The sequence below is a fragment of the Dromiciops gliroides genome, chromosome 5 (assembly GCF_019393635.1).
Source record: "Dromiciops gliroides isolate mDroGli1 chromosome 5, mDroGli1.pri, whole genome shotgun sequence".
NCBI classification, from domain to species: domain Eukaryota; kingdom Metazoa; phylum Chordata; class Mammalia; order Microbiotheria; family Microbiotheriidae; genus Dromiciops; species Dromiciops gliroides.
Genome location: NC_057865.1, coordinates 159,688,561 through 159,708,059, shown reverse-complemented (window position 1 = coordinate 159,708,059; position 19,499 = coordinate 159,688,561). Strand labels below are relative to the sequence as shown.

The window sequence follows — 19,499 nt, the reverse complement described above, 5'->3', positions numbered from 1 at the left end:
AATTTGGTAGTTCTGGCTGGCACCTCTACTAATACTAACACATAGCCTGTGTGTTGAAAGAGACATGCATTTAATGCGTAAAAGTTACTAAACTTGAAAAATGATCTTTAAAAAAAATTTTTTTAAAAGTACATTTCATTAAAAGCAAGTATAAGGCACTTGGGAGATGGGTGCTACCATATATAAATACCATAATGAACTCCTCAAAAAACCTTTGAAACTAGAACTATATACATCATAACTGGAGCATGGACAGGCTGATATCTGAGTAGTTAGCTAGCAACTGACCCTTCACAAGGGTTATTTAAATGTTTGGAAGAAAAAGTGTGATGGTTTTTCTCTCTTTCTGTAAATAGGGACTTGGTAGTTTGAGACCTTATTTCAATAAAGGAAACACTATATAAATGAACAGAGGAAGTGACCGTACCAGTGACTTGGAGTTCTTACTCTATACTTCATTAATTAAAATGCATGTGGAAACCATTTCCATTATAATTGATTATTTTCCTTTATTAACCTTAAAATATACTATCCTAAAAAGTTACAGTCCCTCCCAAAAGACTTTATTGCTTTTATTTTTCAAAGCATAGCTTAATTGATATGTTACTTTTTAAAATGCAGCCTTATGATTCTGAGACTTTGAAATCTGGCACCTAAGTTTTTTTGGAAATCTCTTACATATCCCTTTGTTCAGGAAAGGAAATCTGTTTCTAGTGTGTAAAATGTTCCATTTACAACCTTGCCCAGATCTCAAAGGAATATTACAATACACTAACATAAGTGAAAAGAGGACCTTAATGATGGATTGTGGGTTAAGTAAACACCTCACATCTTTAATGTCCATAATGATTTTCTCATATAAAAATGTACATATGAAAGAAAGCTTTGAAGGTGTACAGCACCTTGTTAACACCTAGGTTGCAGACTTAGACTGAATCCCTTTTTCATCTTATTGGAAAGTAACAGAGAGGCAATGTGACATTATGGTCAGGGAATTGGCTTTACAACCTTGGGCCCCTGAATTTGAGTCCCACTTCAAGTCCCAAATGGTTGTGTCGCCCTCCACAAATCACTAAATCTCTCTGTGAGAGATTTATTGGGGGCACCCAGAGATCAGTTTCTCAGTCCTTTCTCCCCCACCCCAACTCCAACTTGAGTAAGGATCTTTTGCATACTTTTCCCTGATGTCATCTATAGAGTTCATTTTAATGTGGACCACCTTCAAATTATGTCAACCAATGGAATTGAATGATGATGACCAATTAGGTTTGCTCAATGTAAAATGACCCACCTCTATCAAAAGAGTATAAAAACCCTGGGAAGATGCCTTGGCTCTCTCTTTTAGAACAGTATAGGTCTTTTAGGTCTTCTGAACTCTCTTAGGTCTCCTTGAGATCATGTGCTATCTCTCTGGGAGACAGCATGGGTCTATTAGGGCTTTTCTCCTGTTTGCTTTAAATGGCATGCTTTCTCTGCTTTCTCTACCATGTGGCTTGAGACCATAAGAAGTTAAGGAGATGTGGTTAGTCCTTTACTGGGATATTATATTAAAAAAATTAATATGTACTTAACCAAAATTGATAATCTATACCAATAGAAATTAATTTAAAAAAAACATATCTCAGTGCCCAAAGCAATTTTAAGACTATCAGCTGCAGAGATTTTGCCAAACTTAATATTAATAGAGAGCTTTTTTATTAGGGAATTTTCTATATCATTGAAAACAGAGACCTAGTTCCCATGCCTTTTCCTCAGTAAAACAATTTAGAAGCTAAAATTTGAAAATTCAGTTTCAAAATCATTGCATTTTAAATGTCATCTTGTAACAGATTTAAGGACTTTAAAGCATTTTATTTTTATCTTATATAATTTTTTTTTTAATGCAAGGTCTTTAAAACAAAATTTTAAAATTTTATTACCAAAGAAAAATTTGATATCTTTGTTAGGGATGGAGAATGGACCTGCATTGAAGGACTTAAAATACCATAATAAAACCATAGTAATTCTTTTAGACACAAATATTTTATTAGTTTATTTCATTTCCTTATTTCATTTCCGGAAATGGCAGATTTGGCTCTAGAAGGGATATTAGGAACTTCTTTTTCAACCCAATCATTTTACAAACTAAAAATAATAAGGCACAGGGAAAGTAAGTGACTTGCCAAAGGTCACAAAGAGAGATTGTATCTGAGATTAGATACAAACCCAGATTCTCTGACTCCAAAACTAGTGTTCTTTCACTTTTCTCTCTAATATTATTTTTCTCAGTTACATGTAAATTTTTTATATTTATTTTTTATTTGAATTCCAAGTTCTGTCCTTCTCTCCCCTGTCCTTGGGAAGGCAATCAATTTGGCATAAACTATACATGTGCACTCATGCACAGCATATTTCTACATTAACAATGTTGCAAAAGAAAATACAGACCAACAAAACAGAAAAAAAAAACAAGAAAAATAAAGAAAGTAAAACAGTTATGCTTCACTGTGCATTCAAACGCCATCAGTTCTTTCTCTGGAAGTGGATAACATTTTTCATTATAAGTCTTTTGTGATTATCTTAGATCAGTGTACTTCTGGGAATAGCTAAGTCATTCCCAGTTAATCATTATACAATATTGCAGTTGCTATGTAAAATTGTCTCCCAATTCACTCTGAATCAGTTTATAAATGCCTTCCCAAGTTTAAAAAATACTGCTTATCATTTCCTATAGCACTATAGTATTCCATCACAATCATGTACCACAACATGTTCAGCTATTGATGGGACACTCAATTTCCAATTCTTTGCCACCATAAAAAGAGCTACCAAAAATGTTTTTGCACATGTAAGTCCTTTTCCTTCTTCTCTCATCTCTTTGCTATTCAAAGCTGGTAGTAATATTGCTTCATCAAAGGGTACACACAGTTTTGGAAATCTTTAGACTTTCTTCCAAATTGCACTCCACAATGGTTGGATCAGTTCACAACTTCTCAAATAGTCCAGGTACCAATTTTTTTCACATCCCCTACAATATTTGTCATTTTCCTTTTCTGTCATATTAGTCAATCTTAGAGGTGTGACGTGCTACCTCAGAACAAATTCAATCAAATTGTTTGAATTTGTATTTCCCTAATCAATAGAAATTTAGGGCATTTATATGACTATGGATACCTTTGATTGATTCTTCTGAAAAATACTTGCTCATATGCTTTGACCATTTATCAATTGGGGAATAGCTTGTATTCTTATAAATTTGACTCATTTGGTCATAAATTCTTGTCTCATCTAACATTCCTTGTTTCCCTAATTTGCCTAAAATGTCACCTAAATCACAGATCAATTTTAAGCATATCTTGGTATATGTTGTGAGATGTTGGTCTATGGTTAGTTTCTATCAAACAACTTTCAAGTTTTCCCAGGGATTTTTGTCAGAGAATGAGTTCCCCCCCCCAAAAAAAAATTGAGTCTTTAGGTTTATCAGACACTACATTATAATGATGCTATGTGGTACCTGGAGTCAAGAGGACCTGAGTTCAAATTTCACCTCAGACACTTACTACCTTTGTGATCCTGGGCAAGTCACTTAACCCCAATTGCCTCAAACACCTGGGGCGATCTCCAATTGTCCTGAGATATATCTAGCCACTGAATCCAGATGGCTCTGGACAAGAGGGTGAGTTGGTGACCTTGCACAGCCTGGCCTCACTTAAATGCAATTCAGTGTAAGTCATGACATCACCCAATGTCATGGTCCTCTTCAAGAATGGAGGACAAACAACTACAACAATTTACTACTGTGTAGAGTGTCCCTAATCTATTCCACTGTTCCACCACTTTATTTCTTAGCCAGTATCAGATTGTTTTGATGATTACTGCTTTGGAATACAGTTTGAAATCTAATACTACTATGCCACATTCCTTCACATTTTTACATTGATTCTTTCATTATTCTTTTTTTTTCTTTCATTATTCTTAACCTTTTGTTTTTCCAGATTAATTTTATTTTTCCAGCTATATAAAATAATTTTTGATTAGCATGACACAAAATAAGTAAATTAATTTAGGTAGAAACCATCATTTTTACTATATTGATTCAGATCACCCATGAGCAATTGATATTTTTCCAATTGTTTAGATGTAATTTTATTTCTGTGAAAAGTGTTTTGTAATTGTGTTCATATAATTCCTGGGTTTGTCCAGTAGACTCCCAACTATTTTATATTGTCTAAAGTTATTTTAAATGGAATTTCTCTTTCTTTTTCTTGCTTCTTGGATTTGTTGGTAATATATAGAAATGATTATGATTTATGTGGGTTTATTTTGTATCCTGAAACTTTGCAAAAGGTGTTAGTTGTTTCTAGTAGTTTATTGGTTGATTCTCTAAGTATACAATCATATCATCTGCAAAGAGTAAAAGGGTTTTTTTTTCCTCATCCTCTAATTCCTTCCATTTAGTTTTCTTGTCTTATTGCTATACCTAGCATTTCTAGTATAATATGGAAGCATAGTGGAGATAATGAACATCTTTGCTTGACAACTGATATTATTGGGAAGGTTTCTAGCTTATTGCTAATGGCAGATAATGCTTGCTGATGGTTTTAGATAGATGCTGTCATTTTAAGGAAAAGTTCAGTTTCTTATGTTTTCTAATATTTTTGAAGAAATATATTTTATATTTTGTCAAAAACTTTTTCTGCATCTATTGAAATGATCATATAATTTTTTTTGTTCTGATATGGTCAATTATCATGCTAATAGGTTTCCTAATATTGAACCAGTTCTGCATTCCAATTTGGAAAGGAATTGCCCCAAGCTTCAGATTTTTCTTGCTGATTTTTTTAGAGCTAGTTCTTTTGGTCTGCAAGTTTTTGGTGCTTCCATCATGGTATGAACCAAGGAGAAGTGTGGTCACTGCTCTCCTGGTCTGGGCTCTGGTCTTTACCCAGGAAGGGACCTTGTTCTTCTATAGGCACAAGTGCTGGTGCTTCTGTTGTCCTTGGAACTGTGACCAAGTACTCTACTCTCCTACAGCTACAAGGGGTGCTCTTTTCTACCACCAGAGTAGAACAGGGTTCCCTTGCAAGCAACCCCAAGCACTCTTCCCTGCCTGGTAACTGTGACCAGGGCTCCTAAGTTCTTGTGGCTACAGGGGAACATTAGTGTACCTCTTGACTGTGACCCAGAACTTGTATGTAGGCAAGGCAACAGGGTCCTGAACATAGTGACAGCAAAGGGCCCCCTGTAATATCTCTCCAAACAGTAGTCGGATCCCTTTACTGTCTGTGCATTGAAAGCTCTTGAAGTTGCTGCTGCAGCTGTTACAACTGCCTCAAACACCTGCTGCTGGCCCTGCCAACTGTGCTCTGGGGCCTATCCAGTGTGACACCTTTGCTGCCAATCTCCTACATTATCTTGGACTGGAAAATTATTTCACCCACCTCTATGTTGGATCTGCTGCTCCAGAAATCAATTTGAGCCTTATTTTAAAGTTATTTGGATGAGAATTTGGAAGGGTCCATGTGAGTTCCTGCTTCTACTCCACCATCTTCCACTTCTACTCTGTGATCATCTCGTGTTTTTTCTCTCCATAATGCCACCTTGATAAGCAGTGGAAGTTGATGAATATGATTATATGAAGTTGCAACTGTTAAGTTCCTTCCTCTTTATTCTTCATCTTGTAAATTTCATCTATTAGAAAAGGGGAAAATGGGTGAAGGGAAAGGAAACAGGGAAAACAAGACTAGAAATGAAAGGTAGGTACATGTACATTCCTCCTAAAATTTGTTAATAATTCCAGCTGTATGTTTTCCACATTAACTTCTTCCTCATGGGACCTGGTATAACACCATCATTTTATAGACAGTCAAGTCTAGTGTAGCAGTCCCCAAATGTTTTGATTATGACCCACTTTAAAGCACTGAAGTGTGTGGTGAGCCAAATAAAAATGTTCCAAGTCTTAAACTGGAAAGTAGACTTAACCACTAATGGGAGGCAAGATGGAAGAAGAAGGATGTGGTAGAGTCTCAGGAGAGCTAGAACAGACAAGAGCAAACAGGCAAGTGGAGTCTGATGATTTGTAACCTCTAAACTGGAGACCACACTGATCTAATAACTAGACTCTTAATAGGTCAGTATGCTTTTAGTATACCTTATAATAGCTGTTACAGATGAAATCAAAAATACAAATTAATAATAATAATAATAGAGATTGATAATACTTTAAAGTTTAGAAAATGCTTCACTTATATAATCACATAATCAATTGGAATTTGGAATTCTAAAAGATCAATAAAGACCATCTAATTAGGGTTAATCATTCAGACACTGGACACACATTTATTATATATCTACCATGTGCCAGCCATTGTGGTAACTGCTTGGGATAAAAACACGGAAAAAAAGGAGACAACATTCTCTCAAAGATACTTCAAATGTATCTGAATAAGAATATTATTTATTCTCTTCTCATATAGCCAAGTGATAGTGAGAGATAAGTATCCTTGTTTTATATTAAATTCAACTAAAAATTTAGCACTCACACTCAAACCTAAACTACACAGGGCATTATAAATGTGTAGAAATTAAATAGTCTAAAAATGTAACATATCTTATTGAGCTTCATGTATTGAAATCAGATTTAGGGGCAGCTAGCTTGTGCAGTGGATAGAGCACTGGCCCTGGATTCAGGAGTACCTGAGTTCAAATCCGGCCTCAGACACTTAACACCCTGGGCAAGTCACTTAACCCCAATTGCCTCACTTAAAAAAAAAAAAAAAGAAAAGAAAAAAGAAATCAGATTTAAATCTAGTTATTACTCATCTTATAAGATATATGAGGTAGACAGGTTTTGGTTGTGTGTGGTAGTTATTTACAATTTATTTTCACATTTTCAATAAAAGAAGATCCAGTGAGCTAATATTAGGCTTTATAGCCATTTCTTGGGCTAATCTCTACAGCTGAAATGGCTTAGGATGCTACAAGAGAGATGAAAGAGACATATCTTTTCATTAGCTGGATGCCATATTGTAAAAGAAAAAGCTTTTGACTTGGGGCCAGAATGGTGGAATTAAAGTTCTAGTACTGGTACCAACAAAATGTGTGACTTGGAACAAATTTCCTGGCTTCTTTATGCCCCAAATTTGTTTGTAAAATAAAGAAAACATTTACCCTCCCTATTTCATAAGACTATGAGGATAAATGCAATAATGTATATAAAAGTATTTTGAAAGCAATGGTCCTTATACCATTGAAATATGTGATTACTCAGCCATTCAGTGAAAAATGGAGAGAAATTTGCCATATCAATCATGTAAATCTCATTTGTTGAATCTTTATCCATTCCACACCCACTAACTATGGATGTTCCCTAGGTTCTGTTCTGAGTCATCTTCACTTTTATTTCTACATTTTCTCACTTGTTGATCTCATCAACTCTTGCATCTCTATTAATTAAACATTTGGAAGTAAATGCCCCATAGGAATCTCAAATTCAATATGCCCCAAATAGAACCAATTATCTTTTACCCTAACAGTAATCCCCTCTTCCAAACGTCCTTTTTCCTTTTGAAAGTATCATCAAACTCCCATTCACCCAAGGTTTGAGACCTTGGTGTCATCCTCAGCAACTCAGTCTCACTTTCCTTTATTTCCAATCATTTGCAATTTTGTCATTTCTACTGACAACAGCTATCTTATATATCCCCTTATCTCAACTCATGCAGGCTCCAACTTCATTCGGGTCCTCATAGCCTTTTTTTTTTTTTGGTGGAGCAATGAGGGTTAAGTGACTTGCCCAGGGTCACAGAGCTAGTAAGTGTCAAGTGTCTGAGGTCAGAATTGAACTCAGGCCCTCCTGAATCCAGGGCCAGTGCTGTATCCACTGCGCCACCTAGCTGCCCCATAGCCTTTTTCTTAATCAATTGCATTAATTCTCTAATTAGTTTTTCTACTTCAATCTCTTCTCCCCAACTAACCCATCCTACACATAGCTGCTAAAGTGATTTTTGTAAAGTACACATCTAACTGTGTCCCTCCCCACTAAATAAGCTTCAATGGTTCCTTATTTTCCTTAAAATAAAATATAAATTCACCTTCTTCCCATGTAAAGTTTTTCATATTTTGACCTTTTCTACTTTTCCAGTCTTTGTATACTTACTCCCTTCTATTAGATCTATAGTATAGCCCCACTGGCCATGTTCCTTGAACATACCACTTTATCTGCCATCTCTATGTTTTTACACTGGCTGTTCCTCATTCTTGACATTCTGTGCCCCTTCTCATTCTCCTCTGTCTTGAAATCTTTGGCTTCCTTCAAGATTAATATCAAACCTCACCTTCGGCAGGAGGCCTTTGCTGGTCTCCCCTTCCATCTACTCTGCATATTTCTTGTGTATATACAGTATATACCTATGATAAATACGCATCTCAATTTCAACATGTCCAAGACAGAATCAATTATCTTTTACCCACACCCCAGCCTCTGCTCCCAAACTTCCTAAATGTCTCCAACATTTGACTGTATGATCTTGCTCGGTATGGTGGTACACACTTATAATCTCTAACCAGAAAGGTTGAGGCTAGCGGATACTTTGATTTGGGAAGTTCTGAGCTTCATTAGGGCTAAAGTCAATCTCATATATGCATTAAATCTCATACCAGCTTGGTGAATCCTGGAGTGAGCAGTGTCCAGTGACTAAGGAGGGTCAAAGTAGACTCGATGAGAAACAGAGTAGGTCAAAGCTTCTAGGCCACTAAGCAGTGAAATCAGGCCAATGAATGGGTGATGAACTCCAACTTGAGTGAGATAAAGAGACAGTCTCAAAAAAAAAAAATAACATCCTGGAGTGCATGGGCTGGTTTTGATTTGGTTTGGTTTGCCTTTCTTTGTATCTACAGAGTATAGCACATTGTCTGGCTCATAATAAGCCCTTAACAAATGTTTCTGATCTAATTAAGAGATAGGAGACCTGAGTCTGAGTTCTATCCATGCCATTTACTCTGTGTCATTTAGCATGTACAGGGTTCAGTTTGCTAATATATATAGAAAGGGGACCCAACTCTGAACTTCTATGATTCTAAGTTGAAGGACTTCTTAAGGGGCATAGCCTATGGAAAATAAGAGCTGTTTTTCTTTAACCATCATTCTCTTGAAAGCAGGAATATATAGGCCCAAAGGTAGGATTAAGCATCATATGTATTTTTGCAACTTACTGTTAGATAAGAAAATTAGCAATGGCCTCTGCTTGATTTTGATTTAGATGTACCATAATAAATCATTTGCATTACACATTGCAGATGGGAAATAGTTCAAGAGACTTTCCCATCCTACACCATCCCCTATTCCCTAGACATATGAGCTAAGCAATTAAGTAGATCACTGAAGTCATGAATTTTGGTCACAGAGATGTCACTCCCTCCATTAGTGCTGATTTTAGTAGTACTTTCTCATTCTGTGAATATTTTCCATGGATTTCCATAAATCTTCAGTAGGTTTCCCAATACCTTGACAGTCATATTCTAGTTCTTTTTAATCTAAATATATGCTTTTTAGTTCCATACCCATCTAAGAAACTAGAGGGCAAAGTGGATATGATATTTTAGTTGGAATCAGTCACGTTTCCACTGTGTGCCAAGCATTGTACTAGACACTGAGAATACAAATAAAATGAATGCAGAATTCTTACTCATAAGGAGCACCATCTTTAATATTCACCAGCAGGGAGACCCAAAACAAATCATTCAATCTCTCTAGGTTCCTCATCTATAAAGTGAAGAGAATAGCAACTAACATACAAGGCTGTTGTGAATATGAGAGTGAATATGTAAAGTACCTTGAAAACCTTAAATCATTGCATAAATGATAGCTACTTAAAGTATCCCTCTACCAGCACATCAAGTACATATTTTTATTGGATATTGCTTTCTACAGTTCTGACTCCTAGGCTTTTCCTTGGCTACAATTGTATTTCCCCTTTCCTATATGTTTTCTAGTTGATTGATATACCAATTACTTACAGATGAATATTGGAAAAAGACCTCCTATGCCAGTCCTCTGGCATTCCTTAACAGTATATACAAACAAGGAAAATCGTTGCCCTGGACTTCAAGTAATAATCATAAATAATCACACTAGCTACCATTTATAAAGTTCTTTAATGTTTGCAAAGCACTTTACAAATATTAGTTCATTTTATCCTCACAATGATCCTTAGCAGTAGGTCTTTTGACTATCCTCACATTAGAACATGAGGAAACTGGAACATATGTTAAGCAACTTGCTCTAAGTCTCATAGTTACTGACTGTCTATAGGTCTAAAACTGTATCCACTACTCCAACAAACTGCCTTGGGTAAAGATAAGGAATAAACTCAGGAATAAAATGAGAAAATGGGCAAATTTCCATAATTCTAAAGATGATATTAAATCCCCATTAAACTATTTTTTTCCTTAAAAAAAGAGTATTATTATTCAAGAAAGGAGAAAAGCAGAATGAATATGTGAAGTCAGCATTCAGGGTGAATAAACATTTCCAATTTGTTCTATTTTTATCACTTCTTCCAAGGGCTATATCCCCAGTGTAAGGACCAAGAAATTAGGCAGTCACCTGATAATAAATGACCTGGGATCAGATATTTCTGAAAGATGCAAATAAATATGTTCACGATGCTAGAGTGGATTGATTTAATTTCTACTACATAAGTTCTTTAGTAGGTTACTTTCATAGTGAATTAACAATTATTCCCATATTTAAAATGTGTTGTTGTTGGGTTTTTTTACCTCTGTGATTAACATTTCACTTTTCTATAAAACGGAATAAAGGAGGGAAATAATACAATGTCTGTTATATAATCACCATGTTAATGGTTATATTAGTACTTTTCTTTTTGTGGGCAGTATGAGATATTCAATCCTTGCCTGATATTTTAGTAATGGAAGATGTTGGTTTTAGTGCTAAATATAAAACCTAAACTACAAGGAAAATGAATGGAACAGCTGACATTATATGAATGGGGTGTTCAATGCCTCATGCCAACCAAGTCCCAGTGCCAGACAGACGTCTTGTTAAAAGGTGTGACTCTTTGACTGATTTGTTTCTCTTCCTCTCTCATCTATGGTTTCAATTTTATTTTTACAGTGGAATCATAAAACTAAGAAAAACAGGGTTTGGAGAGAAAGTGCTTCCAAAGCACATTTGGGAAAAAGAAAAAAACACAACCTGAATCCAGTGAACATCAATATGTGAGTTTCAAGAAACAGAACCTCCTCATTCACCAGGGACATTCTTATCTAAAATATATGGTGCTCCAAAGCCAATGCAATTATAGCAATGTAGACGGCCCAAGAGTTAGGATAGGAAAACATTCCTTTGACATCACAAATGGGCCCACAGAGAGATGACACAGAAAAATTAGCCTTTTGTCAAATTCTATTCATGAACACTCATGGGCAGAAGGGAGAGGTAAAGTGAGTCAGAACAAACAGGGCTTGGACAAAAAGTTCAAAAGTGTGGAGTAGAAATTATGCAGAAAATTGATACTACAATGAAGCTTCTAACTATAGGACTTTCACTTTACTGTGAAGAGTGGAGGGGAAGAGAGAAGACAAGAGAAGAGGAAAAAGAACTGAAAAGAAAAAGAAAGAGGAAAAAGGAAAAGAAAGAAAATATAAGATGAAATGAAAGAAAAATATATCATTGATTTGCTCTAGCAATCTATACAGATAGCTAGAGCTGTCCTAGGGTGAGTGAGGGGGAGATGCATGGGGAGTAAATACATAAAATAAATTAACATTTTTTTTCTTCCTGAACACCTGGAGTTGACATTTTATAGTTAATTTCCAAATAATTGCTTCCTATGGCAACTTGTGGGTTTGTTTTTTTTAAATCTTGGCAGATCTTTTCAGCCAATCACTAAGTCTCAACCATTTCTCTTGAATCAATCTTCTTATCTTCAAGTATCAAAATCCTTTGGGAAGTCATAATAGGCATAGTATTCTTTATCAAGATTATTCTGGGTATATTGGTTTTCAAACCATGTAGTAATGACAGAATCTAAGAAATCAAAAAGTTTTCAAAGGTCAATTAGTTCAATCCACATCTGACCAAAAATGGGGCAGCTAGGTGGCGCAATGGATAGAGCACCTGCCCTGGAGTCAGGAGTACCTGAGTTCAAATCCAGCCTCAGACACTTAACACTTACTAGCTGTGTGACCCTGGGCAAGTCTCTTAACCCCAATTGCCTCACTAAAAAAAAACAAAAACAAAAAACATATCTGACCAAAAACAATTTCCACACTATCCCCAACCAGTGGAAATCCAGCTTCTGTTTGAAAATCTCCAATGAGGGGGAACCTCTATCTTCGAAGGCCACTGGAATAATAAATTAACTAAATCTGATTTCCTATTCAACCATACCAGTAGAAGGGGACAGTTCTCCTATAAGCCACAAGTTGTTCAGCTCAACATAGCATATTATTCACTATGATTCAATACCCCTTGCTTCTACCACATCCAATTCCATGATAATTATTTATCCTTTTCCTGTAATTTTCATATAGTAGGCCAGTCAATGACAGTTCTTAGGACCCATGCAATGGGATAACTGTGCAGATATATCACCATAATGACCCTCACATTCCTTAGTAGTCTATTCTCTGTCTTCAACCTATATTGTTGATGTGTGATCACAAACCTTTACAGATTACCCCCTTTAAGTTTAATAGAAACTTAAACCTGGCACCTATAAGCAAAACCCCTTGCCTCTTCACCATACTTTCTCACCCAGAAACTCCCTTTTTGTATGTGTAAGCAAACAACTCTTATATAAACATGCAGATAATAACATAGCCAACATTTATATGCCCATTTAAGATTTTCAAGACATTTATCAAATTTGATACTCATAATAAACCTGTGATATATCTGAGGCAAGGTTTAAAATCAGATCATCCTCACTCCAAATCTCACACACCATCCACTATACCACCTAGCTTAAAAACATAAGCAACTTAAAACATAGATTGGTTTTGATAAACTTTGTCTTTACAATGCCTAGCTTTCCACCTAGATCCTTCCATAAAAGTCATTATTTAGGGGCAGCTAGATGGCTCAGTGGATAGAGCACCGGCCTTGGATTCAGGAGTACCTGAGTTCAAATCGGACCTCAGACACTTAACACTTACTAGCTGTGTGACCTTAGGCAAGTCATTTAACCCCAATTGCCTCACTAAAAAAAAAAAAAAGAAAAAAAAGTCATTATTTATAATAAAGAACTCTTAAAAGAGTAAAAAACCAAGATATCAATATAATAAAAAATCACATTAATGTTTCATAGTCATAGACATTTTCTACCTCTGAATTGTTATGGAGAGAGATATCTCTTTATATTTCTTACTTGGGATCAAATGTGTTCCTTTTAATTAATCAACATGCATTTGTGATTATTTTGTAGTGTTTTCCCCATGCATACTATTGTAATCATTATGTAAACACATACATATATATATATATATACACACATATGTCAGTGTGTATTTACATATTATCTTTTGTTTTGTTGTTTTTGACAAATATACATTTATTTTCTAGCTCTGCTTACTTCATTTTATAACAGTTTATGTAGTTCTCTCATGTTTCTGTTTCTCTCATGTTAATCTTTCTTAGCCATAGTCATACTTGATTACTTAATGTATCATAATTTATTTAGACATTCCCCGATCAATGAACCTCCACTTTGTTTCCAGTTCTTTGCTACCACAAAAAGTGCTTCTATAAATATTTTGTGATATATTTAACCTTTCTTTTTTGTGTATGACCTCCCTAAGGAATATGTCTGCAATGGAATGGATGGGTTAATGAGAATGGATATTTAAAACATTTTATTTGCATAATTCCAAATTGTTTTTTTTTTAAACAGTTGTTCTATTTCACTAATCCATTGGCAATACATTAGTGCACCTGTCTTTTGACAAGTACCCTTTCACAGAGAGTCAGGATAAGGTGCTGGAGAGAAATGAAGATGGAAACACGGTTGACTTGGGTCCTTTCTTAAAATGGAGGTTCCTGGAAGGAACTGAACAATCATTGGAAAAAGCTGCAAGGGACAGTGGGATATTACAGCTTGAGAAGGCTGTAGGCCAGGAGGGATTGTCTAAAATGAGGAGGCTGCTAGAGCATAGTCTTCAGAGAATCATTCAGAGTGAGAAGTGGACTGCTATGGAAAGATATTCAAAAAGCCAGCCTAGAGAGGACCTAAGAAGTGATTATAAAGACAGATAAATGAATAGATAGATATGTGTGTATATGCACACATATACATGCATGTGTGTATAGTCTTGTTTTCTTTTTACAAATTACTGCTTACATTTCAAAGTCAGTTCTTTGAAAAGAAGGTAATATATCAAATATCAAATTAACCTCAGGCTACATAGTTCATCATCATAGACAATTATGTGGTAAAGTACTTAGAGTCCTAGACTTGGAGCCAGGAAAACCTGACTTCCAATCCAGTTTCAGGCACTTACTAGCTGTGAGATCCTGGGCAAATCCTTTAAATGCCATCTGCCTCAGTTTCCTCATCTATAAAATGGAGCCAAAATAGTACCCATACTCCTCCTCTTCCAAGTTTTTGTGAGGATAATATAATATTTGTAAAGTGCTTTTCATATCTCAAAGTGCTATTAAAATAAAAACAATAGTCATTCATTTCATCAAAGTAAGGACTCCTTTGATTAGTTTAGATCCAACTTTCTCCATGCCTCCATCAACATTCTTCTTTAGATCCTTCACAGGAAATGCACAAAACTTAATGGAAGGCCCTCTGGGTCATTTCTGTATTTTGATGTTATCCTTCAGTCATGCTTTAGTACAACAATCATCTTTATCTTCATCTTCATCATCGTCGTCGTCATTGTTGGTCCAAACCTATCAGTTTGGTAAACCACTTGTGTGGAAACCTCTTTCAATAAGACAGATCAGCAACTATCTGTACTTTTTGGTCTAAGATATTTTCCAAAACACTGGGAAGTGATTTCCCAATGCCGGCATACTTAATACATGTGAGAGGTGAGACTTGAACCTAGGTATTCCTACCTCCAAGACTGCCCTTCTAGATACACTAGACCGCATTGCTTTCATAATAACAATAATTGATATTTATATAATGCTTTAAGATTGTAAATAATTTACGTATAATATATATACATGCCTACTGTATTATATATATACATATATGCATAAAACCTCATTTGATAATGACAAAGGCCATTTTTTGAGGTATGAATTAAATATTTGTCTATGTTTTCAATAAAAGAAAATTCACATTTAGAGAACTCAACTAACTTGCCACATTTCAAGCAGTAAGTTTCCAAGGAAGAGTTTGAATCTATATCTTGATGGCTCTAAATCCATAACTATATCTACTAGACTCTGTTGCCACATAACCAATAGGCTTCCTTTCTCAATGATACATCACCCCAACACCATCACTTAAAACTAATTTTTGTTTCCCTTGTGATCTGGGTTACATTCATTTTGTTTTTGCAAAAGCTTTTGAATTTTATATAATCAAAATGATCTATTTTACATTTTATTTTACACTATATTTTCTTTGGTCCTAGATGATATTTCTATATTGGACATATACTGCTATTTTGTCCATCATACCTTTCTCTATTTTATTCAACTAAAATTTTAATTCCTCAGAGATTATTCTATACAGAATTCAAAACCATAGAACATCATACTTAAAACATTTTTGTTGAAAAAATAAGGAGGGAGCATTTTCATAGGGAGTAGATCAGGGTAATTAAAATTAATTCATAATGTCCCAAATATGCCTCTTTGCTTTAAAACTGGAATGCTCAAAACATTAAACCAAGTTGTTAAGTAGTCAAATAAATTCATTTGACACAAAACAAAATCAATTGCATTCCATGTAGCAGGGAGATTTATATTTATTTGGACATTTTTACAAAGCTCTTGCTCAAAGTTGTATTACCCCTCAAATACTAGTATAGATTCTGAAAAATAACACAATTGACTTTTTAGTATAATTTATAATTTAAAGAAGAGAGTTGACATTTGAATTAGCACCCTATTGTTTAATTAATAGCTTCTGTATAGATGTTCTGCAGTCCATCATCAACAACATGCCTTTTAAAGTAAAACAGGTACTTTTGGTGTCTCTCTCTAATGACAAATATTCTCCCTTTGGCCTTTTAGTAATCTTTCATTGTTACTTTTTTTGTCATTTACATATTACATGCATACCTGTTTAAATACTCCCATCTGGTTTATTTCAAAGCAGACATAGACAAATAGAAACCAACAGATATGAAGGTGGAAGGTGGATGAACTATTCGGGCATCAATAGGTGATCACTATTGGAATATCAAAAGCCTATCATGTCAAAGTCTGAGTTTAATGAAATACTAAATCTATCACATACACACAACCTAAGCTATGTAGAGAATGGAGGTCAGACTACATGTCTATTAAAAAAATTTTGAAATGGCACTTAAATGAAATGGGGTCTCATTCTAAACTTGTAAATGACTATTACATCATGTAAATCAATTAAATGGAATTCCCTTCATTTTATGTTTCCTTGCTCTACCTCTTATGTTATTTTTGAAGAATAAGGAGATAAGGGGGAGATCCAGAACAGAAAGACATGGAGAATGGAGAGAGAAAAGGAGAAACATGGGAATATAAGGAAGTTGAGCTAAACTTCTATAAACCCAATAATTTTTTTTTTTTAATGAACAAGGTAATTTATTAGTGAATCCGGTGTGGTCTGACCTAATGTTTCTTGTTGGCAGCAGCCACCTGTCCGGCTAGTCTGTCCAGGTCTCTCTGTCCCTGAGGTGTCAGCTTCCGCCCCCCATCCTGGTCCTTCTCCACCATCTTGACGTCTTCAAGGGCCTGCAGGACCCTCCGGGCCACGCCCTTGAAGCCTCTGCTGAAGTGACTGGGCATGACCCCGTTGCGCTGGCGCCTGCCGTAAGTAGATCTTGGTCATGGGTCCCACCCCCTCCTCGGAGGTACAAGTGGCTGGCGGTGGAGTCAGCCCGGGTGCAGAACCAGTTCTCGTCATAGGGCGCCAGTTCCTTGTGTTTAGCCAGCTTGACCATGTCCACCCATTCGGGGACTTTCAACTTCCCTGACCTGGGGGGGTTCAGAGCGGGGGTCACCACAGGAAGGGCCGGCGCCTCGTGACCTTCGGGTCCCCCCCCCCGCCCGGTGTGCCCCCTCACCCGGCCCGGGCGCTTCCCAAGCCGCCGGCGGACCTCCCGCGGGCTTTACGGGGGGAACCCCGTGGCCCCGCAGCAGAAGGGTGGGGGCGCATTCACTTTTTCAGGAAGGCGGCCAGGGCCTGGACGAACGCCTGCTGGTTCACATCCCTCACCGTGACTTCGGGCATCGTGCGGGCTCCGCGCGGCCAGCCAGGGGAAAGCCCAATGATTTTTAATGTGTGGTTTTTTCCAATATTTTCTTTGTATGCAAACATATATAAAGGCATATAATGTATATAAAGGAGTCATACATGAGTAGATTTAAACATAACCTGAGGGACTGAAAAACTAGATGTCCTACCTTAGTCCACAAAGTTAGTTTGAGAGGACTTCAGTGTAGGGTTTCCTGATTCCAAGGTAAGCCCTCCATCTACCAAGTTTCCTATCCACAGCTTTATGTGATTATAATTGTTCATAATTGTTGTATTTGTATAATACCTTTTTTTCTTAAAGTTAACTAAAATGGGGCAGCTAGGTGGTGCAGTGAATAAAGTACCAGCCCTGGATTCAGGAGGACCTGAATTCAAATCCAGCCTCAGACACTTGACACTTACTAGCTGTGTGACCCTGAGCAAGTCATTTAACCCTCATTGCCCCGCCCAAAAAATTGTTCTAGGAATAAAATTGAAGATTTTAACAAAAAGTTAACTAAAATGGGGAAACAATCGCTTATTCTGGTATCTGTTTATAGGCATATAATACCAATTCTGTCTATTTTCTAGATAAAGAATTGTGTGTGGAACTCTTTGACCTAACTGTATTCCCAAAAATATAGCAAGAGTGTCAATAACAGTCTATGATGCTCAATATTATAATTATGCCAATTGGACTTAATTTGTTTCATCAAATATGTTCTCTGATATCTATACAAAACTACATTTGCCTTTTCAAATTAATAGTACTTCAAGGACAAGAAAAGATCTCATAGGTTTTCTACTGAATGGTCATGCTGAAAATGTTTCTTCCTTTTGCACTTGGGACATTAGTGTGTTAGAGAGCTTCCTAACAAATCCAAATTTGAAGACCTGTTTTAGAAGCCACTGGAAAGACAACACCATCACCTGATCAAGAGTCTGTTATGGGGTGTTCTTTGCAGTGAACAAGCTCCCGTGAGGCACTAAAATTGTAATGGCTGGGGCAAAAACATACTAAATATCACTGCTCTATTTGAAATAGTTCAGTCATGAACTGGAAGGAGTATTGTGAAATCTGAGCACGTGAGTTCTACTTTTGTCTCTGCTGCTTGTTATTTGTGTGACCTTGATCTTGTCACTTATCTGACAATAACTGGCTTGCGTTAAGCCTCAGGGTAATATAATGGCCACTCTGCTTCATGTGGTTCCTTCATCTGCTGCTTTAGGGAGTTCATATTAGACAAAAAGTTAAAAGTACAATTATAATTACTCCAAGTCTCTAGTTAGGAAAATCCCTAACCTTAAGGCAGAAGTTTGGATCTCTTTCTTTTATGTTTATCTCTATCTCTAGTTATTCCAAGGTCTTTCTGTGGCAGAGGCAAAAATCATGTTACCAGAAATATTTGGGTAAAGAAATAATAATCTACATTAGAATGCATGTTTATAGACAGGCCCCTAGCAAGTCTGGGAAAGAATAAACCTTTTCTTTGAACTTCCTTCAGTCCTGGAAGAGGTATGTAAAACTGAAGTCATTATCTCATGTATGCTACTTGAAAAGTTCTATAGGGCCAATACCTCTCCTTGATAGCTACCTTCTCTATAACACAGTTATGCTTTCATTTACTCTTTACTGGTTACTCTTGGGCTGAAAGTTCTTTATGACTCATCTCAGACAAGAGACTAACCACTAACATTAAGATGAGCTTAAGCTACGCCCTGATTTATCAACAAGTGGAGAGATAAGGTGAGGGTAAAATGGCTATTTAGAAGTCTGACAAAGTAGTTCAGGTTTTGATGTTATAAGTACCAAATTCCAAGGGAGTAAAGCCGAAATTATGGATTATTAATTCATGTTTTTAAGTCTTTGTTGATATAATTTTATAAGTCCTTTTTTTAAAGCATTTTGGCAGAAGAAATAAAATAGCAGTGTTTATACTTTTTCTACTTTGTACATGAAGTATTTTTTAGAAGTGACTTAATGATCTTGTGGGGGGAGCGCCTAAACATAAGCCATACCTAAATTGGGATTCTGGGGAAGGAGCATAAAAAGCTAGAAACATCAAGAAGAAACTGGCCTGGGGCCTCTGCTAA

The 19,499-nt window shown here is 36.1% G+C and overlaps 1 pseudogene; it reads right to left on the bottom strand.

The window, feature by feature from the left end:
- Positions 1-16,780: 16,780 nt before the first annotated feature.
- LOC122730150 lies at positions 16,781-17,402 on the bottom strand (annotated as a pseudogene).
- Between the last annotated feature and the right edge of the window lie 2,097 nt (positions 17,403-19,499).